The sequence below is a fragment of the Pleurodeles waltl genome, chromosome 5 (genome assembly GCF_031143425.1).
Source record: "Pleurodeles waltl isolate 20211129_DDA chromosome 5, aPleWal1.hap1.20221129, whole genome shotgun sequence".
Classification (NCBI taxonomy): Eukaryota; Metazoa; Chordata; class Amphibia; order Caudata; family Salamandridae; genus Pleurodeles; species Pleurodeles waltl.
The window spans coordinates 1,051,507,895-1,051,534,380 of record NC_090444.1 but is presented as its reverse complement, the minus strand read 5'-3'; the positions used below and the strand labels follow the sequence as shown (position 1 = coordinate 1,051,534,380).

Here is a 26,486-nt window from a genome sequence, read left to right as displayed (position 1 = left end):
CACATCAGTGGAAGAGGCAATTAAGTTGGTAAGGGCTTGTGGAAGGAAGGCACAAATGGCAAAGTTAGACATTCAATCTGTCTTTTGACTATTGCCGGTACATCCTGAGGATTTTTCATTGTTGGGTCTTTAATCTGAGGATTCTATATTTGTGGATATAATGTTGCCAATGGGCTGTTCTGTTTCTTGTTCCCTGTTTGAAACTTGCAGTTGTTTTTTGCAGTGGTTTTTCCAACAGAAGACTGGGCTCGGGCATGTCACGAACTACCTAGGTGACTCTTTTCTGATGGGCTTGCAGTGATCCAATGAATGTAAAAAAGGGTTAATGAATTTCAGAAGTGTATGGAGGAGATGGAAGTACCTTTGGCTCCGGATAAGGCTGAAGGCCCTGCTATATTGAACTCAGAGAAATCTGAGGTACGGTTTCCGGTGGATAAGTGCAAAAGTTGATTTCTCTGTTGGAGGAGGCTGTTTCCACGGATAAGCTGGAGTTACAGCAGGTGCAAGCCTTATTGGGTTCTTTGAAGTTTGCGTGCCGTGTGGTGAGAGTTGGTAGAGCTCTTTGTAGGTGCCTTGGTTTTTCAGTCAAAGGTGCTGTTTTACCTCATCCCAGAATTCGGCTTAAAGAGGTCATCAATGCTGACTTCAGAATGTTGGTTTCTTTCCAGCAAAGTAATAATGGTGTTAACATGTTGACGGTTGAGGATGAATGGTAATGGCAAGTTCAAATTTTTTCAGATGATTCAGGAGCCCATGGTTTGGTTTTCTGAGATGGTGATTGGACTGCTGAGTCATGGCCGGATTCTTGGAGAGAGGCACACCATAGCATTTCGTTTCTGGAGTTTTTTTCCATTTGATGGTTGCTTTAGTGTTGTGTGGTAACCTTTTAGCAAACAGGCGAGTGGTTTTTAATGTGGATAGCCAAACAGTTGTTAATTTAGTCAATTCACAGAAGGCTCGAGATGAAAAAGTTTTGAAGTTGTTGCGTTTATTTTTGCTTCATTGTCTGAAATTCAATATTTTGTTTAAGGGTCAGTATGTTCCAGGTGTGAATAATGATATCACTGATGGGCTATCTCGTTCACAGTGGCAGAGATTCTGTGTACTGGTGCCGGGAGCAGATTTGCTTAAAACGGCTTTGACGGTGGACCTTTGGGGGCTGGGAATCTAAGGATGTTACAATTGATTCGTCAGTCCATTGCTCCATCTACTTTGAGGTCATATGGCAAGGCCTAGGCAGAATTTATTGAGTCTGGTGCATTGAGGAGGTATGAGGGACCTTACATGTCACGGTATAGGAGGGAGGATGGAGTCCGCTTCATTATGACACATATTGACCTAGGATTGGCGGTGGTGGCTATAACAGGGAAGATGGCAGGTATTACATTTTTTGGTAAGTACTTTTGGGATTATGATACCATGGAAGGAGAAATGTGTAGGAGAATTGTTGCTGGCTGGGCGATGGAGGATGGATCCAGGTTGGATCAATGGCATCCTATTTCCATGCAAAAGCTGAGGGATATTTTGGGGGTTTTGAATTCTGCTTTTCCTGTTGGGAGGGCTGATAGTATAGATGATTCTTCTCCTGAAAAACAACTATATCATGATTGCAGGCACACCTGCGCTATGTAGACCAGGGTGGCTGAGTGGTTAAGGCTTTGGACTTAAGATCCAATGGACATGTGTCTGCGTGGGTTTGAGCCCCACTCCTGGTATATCATTTTTTCTCTCCTGTGACACTGTTCATTTCAATTTCACGCACTTTTCAGTTGCTCCTGATTATTATTAAAATAAGAGCTACATATAAAATCTTCATATCGATTAACGTGTATTTTTCTACCCCCAAAAAAGTAAACGCCTTGTATTGTACATTTCTCTTTGAAACTTAGTGACCTTTTGTTGCAGGTTGTATTACAGTATGCTTTTTCGTTTATTATAGGTGACTTATTTGTTTATGATACCTGACTTAATGCTTTCCATTTGGTGCATAAGGAATTACAAAATCTCTCTACCAGGAGTGGGGCTTCAACCCACGTGGACACATGTCCATTGGATCTTAAGTCCAACGCCTTAACCACTCGGCCATCCTGGTACCTGTCCAGGGAAGGGCAACAACATGGCACTTATTATAGATATCAAGAGTGCTCACTGTGTGACATTGAGCTTTCGATATATATATATATTTTCATATCTATATATTTTATCAGGTTACGCAAAACACATTTCAGGAATACAAGGTAATGTCATGCCTCTCCTCTATAAAACATGCATGTACTTAATAAAAAAAAAAATACAACCATACCTATCAAACATGTTTAAGATTATCAGCGTGTAGGACGAAAAAAGGTGCGCTTTTTTCACACCGTTTTAGTCACATGTCCTATTAAATATGTCTGCAAATTGACGTTAATCTTAAGAAATATCACACTAACCCCTTTTCAAGACTCAAAACTACACTTCACACAATCTGAAACACTTTGGGACAGAATCTTAAGAAATATCACACTAACCCCTTTTCAAGACTCAAAACTACACTTCACACAATCTAAAACACTTTGGGACAGATTTACAAGGCCCTTGCGGCCCTTAGCGCTACATTTGCAGAATTTATTTTGCCGCAAATGTGAAGATCATAGGCCACTACCATAGCAAAATATTTACAAGGTGGCGCAAGCTAGGTTTGCGCCAACTTGTTAACACTTTGCGCCACATCATGCATAATATATGCATGATGTGTGCAAAGGCGGCGTTCCCTTGTTAGAGAGTGGGCACGCTCGTTCCTCACCTGACAGGTTGCTTTTTGAGGAGGGTGTCTCTGGGGCTGGTGTTGTAGCCAAGAGCGAACTCTTGACTCCGCGTGGGTCGCTTCGTTTGCCGCACTGCACGGGAATGGCTGGGAGGCATAGAGTTGGCAGTAGAGGAAGCGGTGTGGTGGGGAAGGGTCAGGCATAATTTATACAAGGTGGGCGTTCGCCCATTAGGGAGCCTGAAAAAATGGCGCAAGGCAATCTAAGAGATTTCCTTGCGCCATTTGTTTTACACTTTCAACGCCTACTCAGAGGAGGCGTTAAAAGGGGGAATACCATTATTTATAATGGGCCCCTATGTACTCTGCAAGATTAGTCCCAAAATGATGGCGCTACTCTTGCAGAGTACATCAATAGCGTAAAAAATATAACGCTAATGCCCCTACCCTGTGCCATGGTGCGCCGTATTATTATATATATAGCTCACACATGGTGGCGGTACAGGGGCGTTAAGGGGTGCAAGGAACGTGGCGCTGCACCGGCAGAGCCACTTTCCTTAAATCTGCCCCTTTGTGTTTGTCTCGGAGCAACAGGTGGTTTATAATTTTGACACAAGTGAGGTCAATTTCAATAGAGTCCAGCAATTACAGGAAGATGGGCATAGCTTTGTCAGGGGTGAGCTTAAGAAAGCACACCCTGGGGCGGCTGAAGCATTTTTGGGGTGTGACAGCTCCTTTGGGCTTCGCAGCTCAGGAGGACGAACCATGCCAAAGGACGTCATGAAAAATAAGACAACAGCGGAGATGCCGGTAAAGGTCTGGGCACCTTTAAAATGCCGGTCATAAGAGAGGGTTGCATCCAGAGCGATCAACCCGACTACAAGGGAGTGGCCTGGTGAATCATTTGATTTATGGTACAATCACGGCTTCAAGATCCCAGCTATCAGCCAAGGTGCTGTCTCGTTGGCTTCGGGGCTCATTTTGCATGATGAATTGATGGATTACGATGACGACCAGGAGACTAAGGAGGGGGAGAATTGTGAGGGTGGGGATGAGACTGCGGGGAAGGAGATGCAGCAAAGAAATTAGGTGAGCTAATCTAACAGAGGAAAGAGTTTTGGTGTGTTTCAGGATTTGCCCCCTTTGATGGTGCAGCGTAATCGGAAAGTCAAGACGAATAATCAGGTACCTGCAAGTGGTTTCATTCAAAAAAGGTGAGACACAGGCTGCTGTGGCTATGGGGTGTGAAGAGTTAAGCATGAAGGTAGTGTGTTTGGTGTCTGTAACAGTGGGTAATACCCTTTTGCGTTAGCATAAGGAAGTTTGGGTAGATTGAGTGGGAAAGATGATGCAAATAATGAAGCAGTTAAAGATGCAGACAATGTCCATTTGGGGGGGCTGTGAACAAAAAAGTCGGAGTCAATGATGGTAAGTCAGAGGCAAGTGGTGAGGAGGCTTCTAAGGCAGAGCCAGGTAAGGAAAAAGGAAACTCAGGTGAGGGTAGTGTAAAAAGTAAAAAGTTGCCATATATGGGGTTGTTCTTGCCTTTGGGGGCGCATCTCACCCAAGCCATGAAGGAAAACATTTGTAAAGGTGAGTTTGTTGATGTTTTTAAATTATTACATAGAGAAGTGTGGGCTAAGGAAGGGTCAAAGGAGGAGGAATGGGAATTAGCTAGGAGGCCGAAAGTTCCCACTACCCTTGAGAATTGGATGTCAGTATTCTTAATCATTGCTAGCGTTTATTGTGAGAGGCATCCGGAGCGTTGTATTTCTCTATTAAAATACATGCACGTTTTTAGGTGGGCTCAAATAGACTATGGTGGTTTTGGATGTTTTAGATATAATGAAGAACTTAGAGCCCAGATGGCATTATTTCCAGATAAAGAATGGTGAGATATTTATAATGAGCTTTGGATGCAATGGTTGTGTACTTCCAAGAATGCCTCAGCGTTACACACAGCTAGTGGTCTTCTGGTTCCTTACAAGCCCTGTCAGGGGCATCCCAACCAATCTAGGGTGGGTAGTTTCACAAGAGCTCAGTTCCCACAGAATGGATCTTATTGGTCCTTCAACAGAGGGTCATGCACACGACTCCAGTGCAAGTTCATGCACAATTGCTCCAATTGCAGGGGCAAACATCCATTGGTGCAATGTTTTGGAGGGATGCAATGGGGATGGAAGGCTAATGCAGGTAGAGGTGGTGATAGGGGAAGGGGTCGGATGCAGCAGATGGTGGGAAAAGGGCCCTTCTCCTAATAAATTAGATATTTTGTTTTATTGGTTGCAGTTTTATCCGAGGCGTGAGGAGGCCAAGTTACTTTACTAGAGTTTTCTTGAGGGTTTCAAGCTATGTTATCAAGGTCATAGAAGACAGAGAAAAAATTTGAAATCTGCAGTTGAGAATCCGGAAGTGGTGAGAAAGAAATTGAGGACGGAATTGGAGGCTGGCAGAATGGTGGGTCCATGGGATACCTGGCCGATTCATAACTTAACAATTTCACCACTGGGTGTTGTGCCTAAAACACAACAAGGTGAGTTTAGATTGATTCATCATCTATCGTGGGCTGCAGGGGAGTCAGTAAATGATTTAATTGCACATGAAGACTCCATAGTGCATTCCACATCAGTGGAAGAGGCAATTAAGTTGGTAAGGGCTTGTGGAAGGAAGGCACAAATGGCAAAGTTAGACATTCAATCTGTCTTTTGACTATTGCCGGTACATCCTGAGGATTTTTCATTGTTGGGTCTTTAATCTGAGGATTCTATATTTGTGGATATAATGTTGCCAATGGGGTGTTCTGTTTCTTGTTCCCTGTTTGAAACTTGTAGTTGATTTTTGCAGTGGTTTTTCCAACAGAAGACTGGGCTCGGGCATGTCACGAACTACCTAGGTGACTCTTTTCTGATGGGCTTGCAGTGATCCAATGAATGTAAAAAAGGGTTAATGAATTTCAGAAGTGTATGGAGGAGATGGAAGTACCTTTGGCTCCGGATAAGACTGAAGGCCCTGCTATATTGAACTCAGAGAAATCTGAGGTACGGTTTCCGGTGGATAAGTGCAAAAGTTGATTTCTCTGTTGGAGGAGGCTGTTTCCACGGATAAGCTGGAGTTACAGCAGGTGCAAGCCTTATTGGGTTCTTTGAAGTTTGCGTGCCGTGTGGTGAGAGTTGGTAGAGCTCTTTGTAGGTGCCTTGGTTTTTCAGTCAAAGGTGCTGTTTTACCTCATCCCAGAATTCGGCTTAAAGAGGTCATCAATGCTGACTTCAGAATGTTGGTTTCTTTCCAGCAAAGTAATAATGGTGTTAACATGTTGACGGTTGAGGATGAATGGTAATGGCAAGTTCAAATTTTTTCAGATGATTCAGGAGCCCATGGTTTGGTTTTCTGAGATGGTGATTGGACTGCTGAGTCATGGCCGGATTCTTGGAGAGAGGCACACCATAGCATTTTGTTTCTGGAGTTTTTTTCCATTTGATGGTTGCTTTAGTGTTGTGTGGTAACCTTTTAGCAAACAGGCGAGTGGTTTTTAATGTGGATAGCCAAACAGTTGTTAATTTAGTCAATTCACAGAAGGCTCGAGATGAAAAAGTTTTGAAGTTGTTGCGTTTATTTTTGCTTCATTGTCTGAAATTCAATATTTTGTTTAAGGGTCAGTATGTTCCAGGTGTGAATAATGATATCACTGATGGGCTATCTCGTTCACAGTGGCAGAGATTCTGTGTACTGGTGCCGGGAGCACATTTGCTTAAAACGGCTTTGACGGTGGACCTTTGGGAGCTGGGAATCTAAGGATGTTACAATTGATTCGTCAGTCCATTGCTCCATCTACTTTGAGGTCATATGGCAAGGCCTAGGCAGAATTTATTGAGTCTGGTGCATTGAGGAGGTATGAGGGACCTTACATGTCATGGTATAGGAGGGAGGATGGAGTCCGCTTCATTATGACACATATTGACCTAGGATTGGCGGTGGTGGCTATAACAGGGAAGATGGCAGGTATTACATTTTTTGGTAAGTACTTTTGGGATTATGATACCATGGAAGGAGAAATGTGTAGGAGAATTGTTGCTGGCTGGGCGATGGAGGATGGATCCAGGTTGGATCAATGGCATCCTATTTCCATGCAAAAGCTGAGGGATATTTTGGGGGTTTTGAATTCTGCTTTTCCTGTTGGGAGGGCTGATAGTATAGATGATTCTTCTCCTGAAAAACAACTATATCATGATTGCAGGCACACCTGCAGTATGTAGACCAGGGTGGCTGAGTGGTTAAGGCTTTAGACTTAAGATCCAATGAACATGTGTCTGCGTGGGTTCGAGCCCCACTCCTGGTATATCATTTTTTCTCTCCTGTGACACTGTTCATTTCAATTTCACGCACTTTTCAGTTGCTCCTGATTATTATTAAAATAAGAGCTACATATAAAATCTTCATATCGATTAACGTGTATTTTTCTACCCCCAAAAAAGTAAACGCCTTGTATTGTACATTTCTCTTTGAAACTTAGTAACCTTTTGTTGCAGATTGTATTACAGTATGCTTTTTCGTTTATTATAGGTGACTTATTTGTTTATGATACCTGACTTAATGCTTTCCATTTGGTGCATAAGGAATTACAAAATCTCTCTACCAGGAGTGGGGCTTGAACCCACGTGGACACTTGTCCATTGGATCTTAAGTCCAACGCCTTAACCACTCACCCATCCTGGTACCTGTCCAGGGAAGGGCAACAACATGGCACTTATTATAGATATCAAGAGTGCTCACTGTGTGACATTGAGCTTTCTATATATATATATATTTTCATATCTATATATTTTATCAGGTTACGCAAAACACATTTCAGGAATACAAGGTAATGTCATGCCTCTCCTCTATAAAACATGCATGTACTTAATAAAAAAAAAAATACAACCATACCTATCAAACATGTTTAAGATTATCAGCGTGTAGGACGAAAAAAGGTGCGCTTTTTTCACACCGTTTTAGTCACATGTCCTATTAAATATGTCTGCAAATTGACGTTAATGTTAAGAAATATCACACTAACCCCTTTTCAAGACTCAAAACTACACTTCACACAATCTAAAACACTTTGGGACAGAATCTTAAGACATATCACACTAACCCCTTTTCAAGACTCAAAACTACACTTCACACAATCTAAAACACTTTGGGACAGATTTACAAGGCCCTTGCGGCCCTTAGCGCTACATTTGCAGAATTTATTTTGCCGCAAATGTGAAGATCATAGGCCACTACCATAGCAAAATATTTACAAGGTGGCGCAAGCTAGGTTTGCGCCAACTTGTTAACACTTTGCGCCACATCATGCATAATATATGCATGATGTCTGCAAAGGCGGCGTTCCCTTGTTAGAGAGTGGGCACACTCGTTCCTCACCTGACAGGTTGCTTTTTGAGGAGGGTGTCTCTGGGGCTGGTGTTGTAGCCAAGAGCGAACTCTTGACTCCGCGTGGGTCGCTTCGTTTGCCGCACTGCACGGGAATGGCTGGGAGGCATAGAGTTGGCAGTAGAGGAAGCGGTGTGGTGGGGAAGGGTCAGGCATAATTTATACAAGGTGGGCGTTCGCCCATTAGGGAGCCCGAAAAAATGGCGCAAGGCAATCTAAGAGATTTCCTTGCGCCATTTGTTTTACACTTTCAACGCCTACTCAGAGGAGGCGTTAAAAGGGGGAATACCATTATTTATAATAGGCCCCTATGTACTCTGCAAGATTAGTCCCAAAATGATGGCGCTACTCTTGCAGAGTACATCAATAGCGTAAAAAATATAACGCTAATGCCCCTACCCAGTGCCATGGTGCGCCGTATTATTATATATATAGCTCACACATGGTGGCGGTACAGGGTCGTTAAGGGGTGCAAGGAACGTGGCGCTGCACCGGCAGAGCCACTTTCCTTAAATCTGCCCCTTTGTGTTTGTCTCGGAGCAACAGGTGGTTTATAATTTTGACACAAGTGAGGTCAATTTCAATAGAGTCCAGCAATTACAGGAAGATGGGCATAGCTTTGTCAGGGGTGAGCTTAAGAAAGCACACCCTGGGGCGGCTGAAGCATTTTTGGGGTGTGACAGCTCCTTTGGGCTTCGCAGCTCAGGAGGACGAACCATGCCAAAGGACGTCATGAAAAATAAGACAACAGCGGAGATGCCGGTAAAGGTCTGGGCACCTTTAAAATGCCGGTCATAAGAGAGGGTTGCATCCAGAGCGATCAACCCGACTACAAGGGAGTGGCCTGGTGAATCATTTGATTTATGGTACAATCACGGCTTCAAGATCCCAGCTATCAGCCAAGGTGCTGTCTCGTTGGCTTCGGGGCTCATTTTGCATGATGAATTGATGGATTACGATGACGACCAGGAGACTAAGGAGGGGGAGAATTGTGAGGGTGGGGATGAGACTGCGGGGAAGGAGATGCAGCAAAGAAATTAGGTGAGCTGTTCTAACAGAGGAAAGAGTTTTGGTGTGTTTCAGGATTTGCCCCCTTTGATGGTGCAGCGTAATCGGAAAGTCAAGACGAATAATCAGGTACCTGCAAGTGGTTTCATTCAAAAAAGGTGAGACACAGGCTGCTGTGGCTATGGGGTGTGAAGAGTTAAGCATGAAGGTAGTGTGTTTGGTGTCTGTAACAGTCGGTAATACCCTTTTGCGTTAGCATAAGGAAGTTTGGGTAGATTGAGTGGGAAAGATGATGCAAATAATGAAGCAGTTAAAGATGCAGACAATGTTCATTTGGGGGGGCTGTGAACAAAAAAGTCGGAGTCAATGATGGTAAGTCAGAGGCAAGTGGTGAGGAGGCTTCTAAGGCAGAGCCAGGTAAGGAAAAAGGAAACTCAGGTGAGGGTAGTGTAAAAAGTAAAAAGTTGCCATATCTGGGGTTGTTCTTGCCTTTGGGGGCGCATCTCACCCAAGCCATGAAGGAAAACATTTGTAAAGGTGAGTTTGTTGATGTTTTTAAATTATTACATAGAGAAGTGTGGGCTAAGGAAGGGTCAAAGGAGGAGGAATGGGAATTAGCTAGGAGGCCGAAAGTTCCCACTACCCTTGAGAATTGGATGTCAGTATTCTTAATCATTGCTAGCGTTTATTGTGAGAGGCATCCGGAGCGTTGTATTTCTCTATTAAAATACATGCACGTTTTTAGGTGGGCTCAAATAGACTATGGTGGTTTTGGATGTTTTAGATATAATGAAGAACTTAGAGCCCAGATGGCATTATTTCCAGATAAAGAATGGTGAGATATTTATAATGAGCTTTGGATGCAATGGTTGTGTACTTCCAAGAATGCCTCAGCGTTACACACAGCTAGTGGTCTTCTGGTTCCTTACAAGCCCTGTCAGGGGCATCCCAACCAATCTAGGGTGGGTAGTTTCACAAGAGCTCAGTTCCCACAGAATGGATCTTGTTGGTCCTTCAACAGAGGGTCATGCACACGACTCCAGTGCAAGTTCATGCACAATTGCTCCAATTGCAGGGGCAAACATCCATTGGTGCAATGTTTTGGAGGGATGCAATGGGGATGGAAGGCTAATGCAGGTAGAGGTGGTGATAGGGGAAGGGGTCGGATGCAGCAGATGGTGGGAAAAGGGCCCTTCTCCTAATAAATTAGATATTTTGTTTTATTGGTTGCAGTTTTATCCGAGGCGTGAGGAGGCCAAGTTACTTTACTAGAGTTTTCTTGAGGGTTTCAAGCTATGTTATCAAGGTCATAGAAGACAGAGAAAAAATTTGAAATCTGCAGTTGAGAATCCGGAAGTGGTGAGAAAGAAATTGAGGACGGAATTGGAGGCTGGCAGAATGGTGGGTCCATGGGATACCTGGCCGATTCATAACTTAACAATTTCACCACTGGGTGTTGTGCCTAAAACACAACAAGGTGAGTTTAGATTGATTCATCATCTATCGTGGGCTGTAGGGGAGTCAGTTAATGATTTAATTGCACATGAAGACTCCATAGTGCATTCCACATCAGTGGAAGAGGCAATTAAGTTGGTAAGGGCTTGTGGAAGGAAGGCACAAATGGCAAAGTTAGACATTCAATCTGTCTTTTGACTATTGCCGGTACATCCTGGGGATTTTTCATTGTTGGGTCTTTAATCTGAGGATTCTATATTTGTGGATATAATGTTGCCAATGGGCTGTTCTGTTTCTTGTTCCCTGTTTGAAACTTGTAGTTGTTTTTTGCAGTGGTTTTTCCAACAGAAGACTGGGCTCGGGCATGTCACGAACCACCTAGGTGACTCTTTTCTGATGGGCTTGCAGTGATCCAATGAATGTAAAAAAGGGTTAATGAATTTCAAAAGTGTATGGAGGAGATGGAAGTACCTTTGGCTCCGGATAAGACTGAAGGCCCTGCTATATTGAACTCAGAGAAATCTGAGGTACGGTTTCCGGTGGATAAGTGCAAAAGTTGATTTCTCTGTTGCAGGAGGCTGTTTCCACGGATAAGCTGGAGTTACAGCAGGTGCAAGCCTTATTGGGTTCTTTGAAGTTTGCGTGCCGTGTGGTGAGAGTTGGTAGAGCTCTTTGTAGGTGCCTTGGTTTTTCAGTCAAAGGTGCTGTTTTACCTCATCCCAGAATTCGGCTTAAAGAGGTCATCAATGCTGACTTCAGAATGTTGGTTTCTTTCCAGCAAAGTAATAATGGTGTTAACATGTTGACGGTTGAGGATGAATGGTAATGGCAAGTTCAAATTTTTTCTGATGATTCAGGAGCCCATGGTTTGGTTTTCTGAGATGGTGATTGGACTGCTGAGTCATGGCCGGATTCTTGGAGAGAGGCACACCATAGCATTTTGTTTCTGGAGTTTTTTTCCATTTGATGGTTGCTTTAGTGTTGTGTGGTAACCTTTTAGCAAACAGGCGAGTGGTTTTTAATGTGGATAGCCAAACAGTTGTTAATTTAGTCAATTCACAGAAGGCTCTGTTAGAATCCATTTTGAATTGCTTCGTTTCTTTTACACGTGTAAGTTTGAGCTTTTGTTGTCTCTCAACGCACTGTCTATCACATATGTTATCTTATGTATATTTGTTTAGGTAAAATAAGCCTGGTTCCACGCCATAGGCTTGCAGCTGGTTTCTTTCCCTAACTGGGGCACTGTACTCATTATAATTGTGTGTTCAAATATCTAACTGACCTCGGCTGTGGTATTTTGGGGAGGGAAAGGCTGATATCTATACCTTTGAACCACGTAATCCTTTGAAGGGTCTCAAGAATGTGGGGAGTCAGGCAGCTGCAGAAGGGAGGCAAGGACAAAGCTGGGAATGGAACCAGTGTGTGGAAACTGATTAACTCCTTAAAATATCTGTATGACGTATATCATTATTTACACATTTTATGTATCCTTTGATGTATGAGTATAAATATCACTGTTAAACGCTTTATGCTAGCACACTTTACTTCGGGCCTGGGATGCCAGTGGTAAACCTGTCCTCTTTGCTGCAGCAAAAATAAACAGACCTTTGGTCATTGATTTTTCACTCCGGCTCTCCGTGTCAAAAACTCCTTTGTAAATGCATTTGTAAGTATCTGCAAATATGTGCATTTGACAATTTGGCGCCCGAACAGGGACCTTCCAGTGGATATCTTCAGTAGCTCTGTCACGAGACGTGCTGCCAGTGGGGGGACGCCGTTCCGGAGGTGTAGATTCCAGGGGCCCCTGCACAAAGACTTAGTTTCAAAAGCAGCTGCATCTTATCCACCGGGCAGGCCTCTCCCCGCTTTCTCATGATGTCCCAGCGAAGTCCCTGAAAACATCGGTGTTTATCTTGACTGATTAGTCTGACACGGGCGGCCGGAGAGAAATCCAGGAAAAAGCAGATAGTCAGGTAAGACTGTTCCTCGCTGGCTACTTGTCTGCTTTAACTTGCATTTGAGAGAATAATTGTTTTTGGATAACTTATCATTTTTGGGAATGATTAGTTCTTGGTAAATTTGCATTTGTACAAGGTACCATTTGACAATTTGTATTACACGTGTTTTTCTTGTTTGAGTAATTTGCCCAGGCCTGGAGCAATTTGTAAGTTGGTAAATATTTGAAAAAGGGTTTTTTTTTCTTCTTTGGTGCACATTTGAAAAAGGTTTTCTTTGGTGCACATTTGAAAAAGGGTTTCTTTGGTGCATGTTACATTTTGAAATTTGGTGTGTGTTGTCCTTTGAAAATTTAAAAGGTTAGATATGGGAAATAAGAAATGTTGGCAAGGGTTATGTCTTTGTTTTCGCCGAAATCATGTGCCACGTTTAGATAAAAAGCAACCGATCCCAAAAGAGGGAACACCAGGGTGGGACATGTTAAAGGATTATGGTTTAGAGAATAATTTGTATAATAGTATATGGCGCAGGTATACTAGACATTGTCCTGACCTCCAGTGGCCAGAGGATGGGTCTTTTGATTTAAAGAAACTAACCTACCTACAGGAATGTTTGTTTCATAAAAAGGCTAGACAACATATGTTTGAGGTATACAGAAAATGGGAAATGGAGGCCAATAAAAGAAAAATTAAATCAGATAAACTGATAGAGAGGGAAAATAGGAGAACCATCATGCAGAAGGCCGCCCTTTATCACCAGTCCCAAACCCAGAAAGGGATTGAATCTGAAGATAGAGTCCATAGGGCTCAGGTGGAGGGAAGTTATGTATCAAAGCCAACAGAAACCAAACATGCATTAGAGGAAGATGAGGTAATGCTACAGCTATTAGATAATAGCCCTACTGCACCTCCACCTTACACACCCCCTGCAGTAGCCCAACCTATCATGGGGGCACAGCAACAGCAGCAAGGGCAAGGACACAATTTGGGAAATCCAGGTGCACCACTACAGCAGCATGTGCCACAACCACCACAGCCTCTAGCCCAAGCTACCCCAATAGCCCAAGTCCTAATCCCTCCACCACCTGCCCCACCACTACCAGCCAGCACTGCAAGGTTACAAATAATGTTCCCTGCCCCTAATACCCCAAATGGACAACGCCGACAGTGCACAGCCATACACTCACTTTCACCCATATGGAGCACACCTATTAAGTCGATTTCGCCCCCTAGTACCCGCTCCACTATTGGGGATGGGGAAAAACGGGTTATCAAGAATCAGTCAGAGAACTGGATGTCACATCCTATTTACACCCACACCGATATTATGGACACAATACAACAGATGTCACATTTTGGACAGCAATTAGCACTGCTGTATATGATTGAAAAATTGTAGAGGGATTGGAAGTCTTGTATTACAGATTCTACCCCTCTCCCTTATGAACAAGAATTACACCAATTATGGCGGGACAGTGTGGCTTGTATTCTTGATAGTAACAGCATAAATGAGGGAGTACGCATTTGTGTCATAGCCAGGGAAGATGTTCTAAATAGATATGACAAGGGGTACCCAATGAGGGAAGTGCACCCTGATATGCCCACTGCAGCTGCAGTTGCAGCAGCAGCTGCCGCCGGACAACCAGCTCCCGGGCCGGTGGCCCAATTTGTCCATATACCATGGAAAAGGGAGGAGGTAATGGCTATAAAGAAAGACTTGCCAGACCCTCGAAAGAATCCAGCTGGATTCTATCGGGACCTTAGAATTGCCATTTCCACCACAACCATGACACTCAAAGACATTGACTATTTTTTTGGTGTTTTATTGGGTCCTGAAGTTTGGCATAAAATTAGAAGAGTAGATGATGCACCTACTTTGGGAAATACATGGGGGGGTTTAGAAGCACGAGAAGCACAAAGGGCACCAGGAACCCTGCCGCATCAGGATATTTTAGATTTACCTAACCGGATATTGACTAAGTTAGAAACTGTTATACCTCTTCAGACTGTGGATTGGGGAAAACTTGCCACTTATAAACAGAAAATAGGTGAAGATGTCCCAGATTATTTTACTAGAATTGAACAAGCTTTCATAGATTTTAGCGGTCAAGACCTCGCCACCGTAACAGGTGTCACACTATTTGTAGAACGCTTTGTTAATGGCCTTCTACCTGAAATATCACAAAAATTAAAAGCAACAGAGAGTTCGTGGATGACGAAGGGACAGGCAGAGATTTTGCAGATGGCGCAATACTATGAGAGCAGGTACAAGGAAGAATTAGAAAAGAACGAGAAGTCAGTAAAAGAATTGAAGAAAAAGGTATTATTACAGCAGGCATACCCTCAGCGGGATACAACCCCTCAGCAAAGGGGTGGCCCACCAAGGGGACGGGGAAGGGGTCGAGGCCGAGGTGCATCTGCACCACCCCAAGACCGCCGATTAAATATCAACCAATGTGCCTACTGTAAGCAGGATGGACATTGGCGTGATACTTGCCCATTACTGGAAGGAAGACAAAGTATGTCACTTCATAGAGGGAACGCGGCAGGTAATGCACGAGGACGAGGAAGAGGTAGAACTGATCAGAATTCGCAGAATGAGAATCAGGTTCCGCGTAACACTAATATTTTTGACAATGCATTTGAACGACAATATTATGCTGATGATTTCTTTTCTGAATCCTACAATTATTAGGACAGCCACAGACAGGGCCAGGGGCGAGTAAGTATTCCTGTAGATCAAAATGGTCCCTACATTGATGTAAAAATCGAAGGAGAGGGCCATAAGTTTCTTCTAGATACTGGTGCCACCAGAACATCTATTGCACATTCTGCAGTCCCCGGGGCTCCCCTGTCTGGGCTTCATACCACATCAATTGGGATTTCTGGAATCCCCGTGGTGAGCCCCATCTCAACACCTATGAGAGTAACTGTAGGCCCATTTACAGTACACACGCCACTCTCTTTAACATCAGGTTGCAAAGAAAACTTGTTTGCATTAGATTTGTTAAAGAAATTAAATGCAGTTATTCACTGTTCAATGGATGGTGTCTATGTAACTATGGATAGTGTTTCCCCAACTCGGTGCATGTTTTCACAGGAATACGACTTACCCCCAGAGCTAAAGGAAATAGACCCTCGCTTATGGGCCAAAGGCAAGAATGATGTAGGCATTATGGATATCGACCCTATTGTAATAAAAATCAAACCAGGTGCCCGGTTACCTCGTGTTCCTCAATACAAATTACCTAAATCAAGCGAAAAAGGGCTCAAGGCAGTCATATCTGATCTTGTGCATGCAGGTGTCATAAAGGAAATAGTGAGCAGCCCATGTAACAGTCCAATCCTTCCTGTTGTAAAGAAACAAAATGATGCTAATAGATTAGATGGTGAGCAATCATTTACTGAGAACACAGTATATCGATTAGTTATTGATCTCCGAGAAATTAATAAAATAGTAATTCCCCAGTTTCCCGTGGTCCCAGACATGAATAGTCTTTTCACCATGATTCCACCCTCTGCGTGTTTTTTCACCGTAATCGATTTGAAGAATGCGTTCTTCAGCATTCCAATTGCCGAAGAATCTCAATATTTGTTTAGCTTCGCGATTTTTGGTAGATCATTCGCGATGACAAGAATTCCTCAGGGATTTGTTGAGTCCCCGAGCATATATAGTCAATGTCTTAAACGTCAATTAGACCATTTCAATCCACCTTCAGGCTCTGCATTGTTGCAGTACATTGATGATATTTTAATTGCCTCAGATTCCATGACACAATGTAAGACTGATACTGTTGCATTATTACATCATTTAGCACCTCTGGGCCATAAGGTGTCCCTTCCAAAATTGCAGTATTGTAGAGAGGAGGTCACCTATCTAGGACACCTCCTCTCTAAGGAGGGAAGGAGATTACATCCAGACAGAATTAAACTGGTTCATACAATGACTGCACCACGCACCCCTTCTTAAGTCCGAGCATTTTTGGGATTTACATCCTTTTGCAGACAGTGGATTCCAAATTTTTCACTTATAGCAAAACCATTGACTGCTCTGACACTTTCAGATGTGCCCTCTCCTGTACCTTGGACTGACAAATGTGAGAAGGCTTTTCAAGATTTAAAAAAGGCGATGTGCTCTGCTCCTGTATTGGGTAATCCGGATTACAGCAAACCATTTGTTTTATTTGTGCATGAAAAGCATGGCTGTACATTGTCTGTTTTGACACAGGATCAAGGTGGGAGACAACGCCCTTGTGCATACTTCTCTTCCACCTTGGACACTGTGGCGCAAGCTTTGCCTACTTGTCTTAGAGGAGTGGCTTCTGCAGCAGCTGCGGTGAAACAAAGTGAAGGGTTTGTTGGTGGCAATCCGCTCACTGTGATGGTTCCTCATGCCGTTGATATTTTGTTAAACAAGACACAGACGCAGCACCTCACCAGTGCTCGTCTAACGGGTTACAAATTAACATTGTTCAGTCCAAATATTACTTTGAAGCGGTGCAATGTCTTGAACCCAGCTACGTTACTACCCCTCCCTCAGGACAATGTGGAATTTGATCATAATTGCATTTTTGCCACTGAGGAAGAAACCAAGGGACGGGTAGACTTAACAGACACTCCCCTATCTGACCCACAGGGAGAGCTGTTTGTAGATGGGTCTTGCTTCAAGTTACCAGATGGTACGACCACTGCAGCCTATGCCGTCACCACAGTCAAAACAGTGGGTGAATCTCATAGAATCCCGCAAAATTCGGCACAGGCTTCAGAATTAATTGCCCTCACCAGAGCTTGTGAAATAAGTGAACATCTTAGTGTTAACATCTACACTGATAGCCAATATGCGTTTGGAGTAGCTCATAATTTTGGGCGACTCTGGGCGAATAGAGGCTTTATCACGTCACATGGCACTACCATTCAGCATGGCAACTTGATTGTGACACTTTTGACTGCTCTCAGCCTGCCCCGTCAGGTCGCAATCATTAATTGTAGTGCCCACAAAAAAATTACTGATGATATAGGACGAGGAAATGCTTTTGCAGATGCTACAGCGAAAGCAACAGCACGAGCACCATTTGACAATGCATATGTTGAGAGTAGCATCAAGGGAGAGCCCCAGTACGAAGTATTAGAAAATACCATGCAGTGTGTGAGAGATATTCAAGCAGAAGCAACAGCAGAGGAAAGGGAACAGTGGGAGAAAAACGGTAGACTAGACAGTGAGGGTTGTTACACAGATGACACAGACAGAAGAAGATGGATGTTACCTAATTGTTATGTACACGCTATGGTTACTATGGCCCACAGTCCTGCACACATCAGTGCCCAAGGCATCAAGACAACTTTGGACCATGTTTGGAGTAATCCTCTGATATCCAAAGCTGCTAATAACCTGGTTAAAAGTTGTATGGTGTGTGCAGTGCACAATGCAGGAAAAGGGACCCCTACGCCCCCTGGCCACTTTGCCCCTCCTGATCTCCCCTTTGAAGCTATACAGATGGATTTTATCCACATGGAACCGTGTAACAAACTGAAATACGTGTTAGTGGTAGTATGCATGTTTTCAAAATGGATAGAGACCTACCCATTAAAAGACAATGGTGCCCTCTCTACCGCCAAAATATTACTAAAAGAATATTTTCCTAGATACGCCTTGCCACGATTAGTCTGGAGTGACAATGGCAGTCATTTTTCTAATGAGGTAATGGAGAAGGTCTGTACCGCCCTTAACATCAAACATCGATTTCATGCTGCAAATCACCCACAATCAGCGGGCCTTGTAGAAAGGTATAATTACACCTTGAAGAGCAAAATAGCTAAGATTTGTGCTGAGACCAACTTAAAATGGCCAGATGCTTTGCCCCTAGCATTAATGTCCATCAGGATGACTGCCAGTAGCAAGTCACGATTATCCCCCTATGAAGTTGTCATGGGGAGGCCAGCCAATATCTGGGGGGTACCACGACCAAAGAAGCTTTCTGAAGTGCAATATCCTTTGTTTGTAGATTACTGTAAACAATTGACTAAAGATTTGCGTTTGATCCACCAACAGGTCAAGGCCAGCCTACCGACTCCTCTTGAAGGCCCTGGTCACCCTTTTAAGCCAGGGGATTGGCTTATGACAAAGAATTTTCAAAGAACCAACAGTCTTCAGCCCAGGTGGCGGGGGCCAGCCCAGGTACTGCTTGCAACACAGACAGCGGTGAAAGTGGAAGGAAGGAAAAACTGGATACATGCTAGCCACTGTAAGCGTGCACCAATTCCACTACAAAGTACTCTAACAGCAGAATTACCATTGTCTCCTGATTACAGAGAAGTAGGGAGACAGGAAACACCTCCACAGGTTTCAAGTGCTACTTCTGCTCCTGAGGTGACACAGCAGCCCAGTGACGAAGAGTTGCTGTTTGAAGATCAACAAACTCATCGATACAACCTGCGTCCTCGCCCATCCAAATGAACAGAATTTTGAAGGTGCGTAAGGTGGTGACCCCTACGAAAAGCTACATTTACATCACCCTGATAGCTCCTAGCTTGGAATTGCAAACTGAGGTCTCTTCTGAATGGCCAAGGAATCCTTTGCTCAGCAGAATACGGCACGCCTGCCTTCGTGAAATACAGTTCCCCGCTTTCACCGCCACCGGCATTTCCGATGCCATTGATGTACCAGCATTAAAACGAGCTATCCTCACTGTTGTTACGCACACTTTGGGCGACGAGGTTGTAAATGACTGTGATGACTAAATTTCCAGCATGAACAGGAACACGGGTGACTAGCCTGTGCAACGACACCAGAACATTGGTCAGAACAATTGTCTCAACAAGAACACAAGCATAGTGGGATGCAGCTTGTGCAACGCTATTCAAGCAGTGGGTAAATGGAGTTAACAGTTCTGTGACTGGCGAAAAAAAAAAACAAGTACCAGTTCTACGGAAGCGGCCAGCCATTAGGGTTGGTGCGGTTTGTAGTCCCAGCGGTAAAAAAAAAAAAAAAGGTGCCCTTTTCTGTTTAATACCCAAGCACATCACTGATCTGGTTGAAAATTGCTGGCCTCCGCCCTCATTTTTGCTGAGACACTGAACGAAACTGACAAACTATACTGAAGACGAACTTTGAAGTATCGCGACTTACTCACTGGGAGTTGAGACTCACCAGGAGTTAAAACTCGAAAAGGAAAAGATAAGGGACCTAGGATCAAGCCAACATCTATTGTCCTGTATTTGAAAAAAAAAACTTGTTCATGGACCAACCAGTGCAGCCTAACTGCTAGAGTGGAAAGCACGGCGGTGCTGAACCCTACTGGGTGTGAACATTGAAGTAAAATTTACTTATCAGTATCTCTACGTATATGATTATTAGTATAGTGATATCAATATTTTGCATTTACATATTTGGTAATTGTGTGGATATATTTTTGAACACACATAGGCGGTTGAGACGAGTAAAACGGTATCATAGAAAGGTTGTAGGACCAAGGAGGAGAGCACAATAAAATTATGAAAATATATCCATTTGGCAGGACAAATATCCCTCTAGAGAATAGGGAAGAGTGGCCTTATAACTATTTCTACAAAACAATAATGAAGTACCTAGTGACCCTCATGTTAATATGTATAACGTCCAGTGGTGTTGCATCATTGTTGCAAAATCCTACCTTACATCCATTGATAAAGGTTCATGGAAAATTAGCGGAGACATTAAGTCTCACTGACTGCTGGATTTGCCGGCACTTGTCTAGACACCCCGAGGATCCTATAGGCCTTTATGAAGTACCAGTATCACCAAGCGAATATGAAAGAGGGGAAGTGTGTCTTGTACCAAATACCACTTGGAGATGTGACCAACAAGAATATCAATGGTACCCTAGGTGTGCGGTGCTTCCTAATACCCAGGCAGAATACAAGCTCTCCCCGATGCCTGGAGAGAATGCCACACTTAAAATGTTTCCCATATGTTTTGGTACCTATTTTTATGGGCAAAACCCAGAGGCAAAATACATGGGAAAGATCCCTCCTGAACAGTGTGTTTACACTTTGTTATTTGATATAAAAACAGGGAATTGGGATCTTGAAGGAGAGGAGAAAATAGACAGAAATTGGACAGCGTTAATTAATGGGACTCATCAAAATTACACTGTAAATTATTGGAACCTGACTGTGGGAGAAAATGAGATTCTGGTAGATCCAGAAGGATTGTTATATGATCCCTCCAGAGAACAAGATAGAAATGGGAAAAATTCACCTGTAATATTGTCCCGGGTTTTCCTTGGCCCCCTCTGGACGGCTAGATGTTCATATGTTGCACCCTGGGCAAATGTATCATTGCTAAATACAATCTGGGAAGATTACAAGTATTGCAATAATTCTGAGCATGACACCCCAGAGGGTGTAGGATTGCCCCGAATAAAATACAGCATTATAAATTCACAAATCCAGGGAGGCATGTACTTCGTATGTGGAAGAACTGCATATAAAGTACTACCTCTAAACTGGGAAGGGATATGTTCACTGGCATATTTGGCACCCAACATTACTGTGATATCAAATATATCATCTTCCCAGCCCCTTAACATGGGGAGTTTTGCACATAGGTACAAACGAGGGACACCCATACTGGAGGAGCGAAAGAACTGGGTATTTCAAGTATTACATGTTCTTATTCCAGGATTTGGAATTTTCGATTTACAACTGGCAATGATGAATATGTCAGCTGAATTAGCCATTGCATTTAATGCCACCAGGGAGGCCATAGGAAGTATACAGATAGAGATAAACTCTGCAGCCCAATTGGCGATACAAAATCGGCTTGCCCTAGACTTGATTACAGTACAACAAGGAGGAGTATGTGTTTTAATCCAACATCAGTACCAGCAGAAGTGCTGTTATTTTGTCAACAAGTCATCAGAGATAGAATTGGATATTGGGAAAATAAAAGAAGCAGTACAGGTATTTGAAAAGGGGGGCCAATATGAAGGAGGCGATTGGAGTTTATCATGGTTATGGTCTTGGTTTGGGGGGTGGGGCTGGTTGTTTAAAGACATACTTTTTATAATAATAGCTATTGTATTAAGTTGTTTATTAGAACAGTGCTTACCTGCTCTCTGTTCCTGTTTAAAATTGTGTAAACTTCCGCCAGTGAAAATACTAGAAACCAATCGAGCTATGATGCAGAGAGAAGAGATAAATTCCCTAATGGCTATTGACCCCACTGTCCTCACTACAGATACTGGTTGCTCATACCCATCGGTTGTTTATGTCCCCATGAATGCAAATTTCAATGAAGTAGGAGTAAAATTCAACATATATGAGGAAATTTAGAACTATTCAAAACGTTGATTATGTTCAGAAGAAAAAAAAACTCAAAAAGGGTCGATTGTTAGAATCCATTTTGAATTGCTTCGTTTCTTTTACACGTGTAAGTTTGAGCTTTTGTTGTCTCTGAACGCACTGTCTATCACATATGTTATCTTATGTATATTTGTTTAGGTAAAATAAGCCTGGTTCCACGCCATAGGCTTGCAGCTGGTTTCTTTCCCTAACTGGGGCACTGTACTCATTATAATTGTGTGTTCAAATATCTAACTGACCTCGGCTGTGGTATTTTGGGGAGGGAAAGGCTGATATCTATACCTTTGAACCACGTAATCCTTTGAAGGGTCTCAAGAATGTGGGGAGTCAGGCAGCTGCAGAAGGGAGGCAAGGACAAAGCTGGGAATGGAACCAGTGTGTGGAAACTGATTAACTCCTTAAAATATCTGTATGACGTATATCATTATTTACACATTTTATGTATCCTTTGATGTATGAGTATAAATATCACTGTTAAACGCTTTATGCTAGCACACTTTACTTCGGGCCTGGGATGCCAGTGGTAAACCTGTCCTCTTTGCTGCAGCAAAAATAAACAGACCTTTGGTCATTGATTTTTCACTCCGGCTCTCCGTGTCAAAAACTCCTTTGTAAATGCATTTGTAAGTATCTGCAAATATGTGCATTTGACAGCTCGAGATGAAAAAGTTTTGAAGTTGTTGCGTTTATTTTTGCTTCATTGTCTGAAATTCAATATTTTGTTTAAGGGTCAGTATGTTCCAGGTGTGAATAATGATATCACTGATGGGCTATCTCGTTCACAGTGGCAGAGATTCTGTGTACTGGTGCCGGGAGCAGATTTGCTTAAAACGGCTTTGACGGTGGACCTTTGGGAGCTGGGAATCTAAGGATGTTACAAATGATTCGTCAGTCCATTGCTCCATCTACTTTGAGGTCATATGGCAAGGCCTAGGCAGAATTTATTGAGTCTGGTGCATTGAGGAGGTATGAGGGACCTTACATGTCACGGTATAGGAGGGAGGATGGAGTCCGCTTCATTATGACACATATTGACCTAGGATTGGCGGTGGTGGCTATAACAGGGAAGATGGCAGGTATTACATTTTTTGGTAAGTACTTTTGGGATTATGATACCATGGAAGGAGAAATGTGTAGGAGAATTGTTGCTGGCTGGGCGATGGAGGATGGATCCAGGTTGGATCAATGGCATCCTATTTCCATGCAAAAGCTGAGGGATATTTTGGGGGTTTTGAATTCTGCTTTTCCTGTTGGGAGGGCTGATAGTATAGATGATTCTTCTCCTGAAAAACAACTATATCATGATTGCAGGCACACCTGCACTATGTAGACCAGGGTGGCTGAGTGGTTAAGGCTTTGGACTTAAGATCCAATGGACATGTGTCTGTGTGGGTTCGAGCCCCACTCCTGGTATATCATTTTTTCTCTCCTGTGACACTGTTCATTTCAATTTCACGCACTTTTCAGTTGCTCCTGATTATTATTAAAATAAGAGCTACATATAAAATCTTCATATCGATTAACGTGTATTTTTCTACCCCCAAAAAAGTAAACGCCTTGTATTGTACATTTCTCTTTGAAACTTAGTGACCTTTTGTTGCAGGTTGTATTACAGTATGCTTTTTCGTTTATTATAGGTGACTTATTTGTTTATGATACCTGACTTAATGCTTTCCATTTGGTGCATAAGGAATTACAAAATCTCTCTACCAGGAGAGGGGCTTCAACCCACGTGGACACATGTCCATTGGATCTTAAGTCCAACGCCTTAACCACTCGGCCATCCTGGTACCTGTCCAGGGAAGGGCAACAACATGGCACTTATTATAGATATCAAGAGTGCTCACTGTGTGACATTGAGCTTTCTATATATATATATATTTTCATATCTATATTTTTTATCAGGTTACGCAAAACACATTTCAGGAATACAAGGTAATGTCATGCCTCTCCTCTATAAAACATGCATGTACTTAATAAAAAAAAAAATACAACCATACCTATCAAACATGTTTAAGATTATCAGCGTGTAGGACGAAAAAAGGTGCGCTTTTTTCACACCGTTTTAGTCACATGTCCTATTAAATATGTCTGCAAATTGACGTTAATCTTAAGAAATATCACACTAACCCCTTTTCAAGACTCAAAACTACACTTCACACAATCTAAAACACTTTGGGACAGAATCTTAAGAAATATCACACTAACCCCTTTTCAAGACTCAAAACTACACTTCACACAATCTAAAACACTTTGGGACAGATTTACAAGGCCCTTGCGGCCCTTAGCGCTACATTTGCAGAATTTATTTTGCCGCAAATGTGAAGATCATAGGCCACTACCATAGCAAAATATTTACAAGGTGGCGCAAGCTAGGTTTGCGCCAACTTGTTAACACTTTGCGCCACATCATGCATAATATATGCATGATGTGTGCAAAGGCGGCGTTCCCTTGTTAGAGAGTGGGCACGCTCGTTCCTCACCTGACAGGTTGCTTTTTGAGGATGGTGTCTCTGGGGCTGGTGTTGTAGCCAAGAGCGAACTCTTGACTCCGCGTGGGTCGCTTCGTTTGCCGCACTGCACGGGAATGGCTGGGAGGCATAGAGTTGGCAGTAGAGGAAGCGGTGTGGTGGGGAAGGGTCAGGCATAATTTATACAAGGTGGGCGTTCGCCCATTAGGGAGCCCGAAAAAATGGCGCAAGGCAATCTAAGAGATTTCCTTGCGCCATTTGTTTTACACTTTCAACGCCTACTCAGAGGAGGCGTTAAAAGGGGGAATACCATTATTTATAATGGGCCCCTATGTACTCTGCAGGATTAGTCCCAAAATGATGGCGCTACTCTTGCAGAGTACATCAATAGCGTAAAAAATATAACGCTAATGCCCCTACCCTGTGCCATGGTGCGCCGTATTATTATATATATAGCTCACACATGGTGGCGGTACAGGGGCGATAAGGGGTGCAAGGAACGTGGCGCTGCACCGGCAGAGCCACTTTCCTTAAATCTGCCCCTTTGTGTTTGTCTCGGAGCAACAGGTGGTTTATAATTTTGACACAAGTGAGGTCAATTTCAATAGAGTCCAGCAATTACAGGAAGATGGGCATAGCTTTGTCAGGGGTGAGCTTAAGAAAGCACACCCTGGGGCGGCTGAATCATTTTTGGGGTGTGACAGCTCCTTTGGGCTTCGCAGCTCAGGAGGACGAGCCATGCCAAAGGACGTCATGAAAAATAAGACAACAGCGGAGACGCCGGTAAAGGTCTGGGCACCTTTAAAATGCCGGTCATAAGAGAGGGTTGCATCCAGAGCGATCAACCCGATTACAAGGGAGTGGCCTGGTGAATCATTTGATTTATAGTACAATCACGGCTTCAAGATCCCAGCTATCAGCCAAGGTGCTGTCTCGTTGGCTTTGGGGCTCATTTTGCATGATGAATTGATGGATTACGATGACGACCAGGAGACTAAGGAGGGGGTGAATTGTGAGCATGGGGATGAGACTGCGGGGAAGGAGATGCAGCAAAGAAATTAGGTGAGCTGTTCTAACAGAGGAAAGAGTTTTGGTGTATTTCAGGATTTGCCCCCTTTGATGGTGCAGCGTAATCGGAAAGTCAAGACGAATAATCAGGTACCTGCAAGTGGTTTCATTCAAAAAAGGTGAGACACAGGCTGCTGTGGCTATGGGGTGTGAAGAGTTAAGCATGAAGGTAGTGTGTTTGGTGTCTGTAACAGTGGGTAATACCCTTTTGCGTTAGCATAAGGAAGTTTGGGTAGATTGAGTGGGAAAGATGATGCAAATAATGAAGCAGTTAAAGATGCAGACAATGTCCATTTGGGGGGGCTGTGAACAAAAAAGTCGGAGTCAATGATGGTAAGTCAGAGGCAAGTGGTGAGGAGGCTTCTAAGGCAGAGCCAGGTAAGGAAAAAGGAAACTCGTGTGAGGGTAGTGTAAAAAGTAAAAAGTTGCCATATATGGGGTTGTTCTTGCCTTTGGGGGCGCATCTCACCCAAGCCATGAAGGAGAACATTTGTAAAGGTGAGTTTGTTGATGTTTTTAAATTATTACATAGAGAAGTGTGGGCTAAGGAAGGGTCAAAGGAGGAGGAATGGGAATTAGCTAGGAGGCCGAAAGTTCCCACTACCCTTGAGAATTGGATGTCAGTATTCTTAATCATTGCTAGCGTTTATTGTGAGAGGCATCCGGAGCATTGTATTTCTCTATTAAAATACATGGACGTTTTTAGGTGGGCTCAAATAGACTATGGTGGTTTTGGATGTTTTAGATATAATGAAGAACTTAGAGCCCATATGGCATTATTTCCAGCTAAAGAATGGTGAGATATTTATAATGAGCTTTGGATGCAATGGTTGTGTACTTCCAAGAATGCCTCAGCGTTACACACAGCTAGTGGTCTTCTGGTTCCTTACAAGCCCTGTCAGGGGCATCCCAACCAATCTAGGGTGGGTAGTTTCACGAGAGCTCAGTTCCCACAGAATGGATCTTGTTGGTCCTTCAACAGAGGGTCATGCACACGACTCCAGTGCAAGTTCATGCACAATTGCT

At 43.3% G+C, this 26,486-nt stretch overlaps 6 non-coding genes across 6 annotated transcripts; 3 read left to right on the top strand and 3 right to left on the bottom strand.

The window, feature by feature from the left end:
- Positions 1-1,632: 1,632 nt before the first annotated feature.
- TRNAL-UAA (transfer RNA leucine (anticodon UAA)) lies at positions 1,633-1,715 on the top strand. Its single transcript has one exon. It is a non-coding gene; the product is annotated as a tRNA-Leu (tRNA).
- A 294-nt stretch (positions 1,716-2,009) lies between these two features.
- TRNAL-UAA (transfer RNA leucine (anticodon UAA)) lies at positions 2,010-2,092 on the bottom strand. Its single transcript has one exon. It is a non-coding gene; the product is annotated as a tRNA-Leu (tRNA).
- A 4,907-nt stretch (positions 2,093-6,999) lies between these two features.
- On the top strand, positions 7,000-7,082 carry TRNAL-UAA (transfer RNA leucine (anticodon UAA)). Its single transcript has one exon. It is a non-coding gene; the product is annotated as a tRNA-Leu (tRNA).
- Positions 7,083-7,376: 294 nt separating this feature from the next.
- On the bottom strand, positions 7,377-7,459 carry TRNAL-UAA (transfer RNA leucine (anticodon UAA)). The gene has a single exon. It is a non-coding gene; the product is annotated as a tRNA-Leu (tRNA).
- Positions 7,460-23,251: 15,792 nt separating this feature from the next.
- On the top strand, positions 23,252-23,334 carry TRNAL-UAA (transfer RNA leucine (anticodon UAA)). The gene has a single exon. It is a non-coding gene; the product is annotated as a tRNA-Leu (tRNA).
- Positions 23,335-23,628: 294 nt separating this feature from the next.
- On the bottom strand, positions 23,629-23,711 carry TRNAL-UAA (transfer RNA leucine (anticodon UAA)). The gene has a single exon. It is a non-coding gene; the product is annotated as a tRNA-Leu (tRNA).
- Between the last annotated feature and the right edge of the window lie 2,775 nt (positions 23,712-26,486).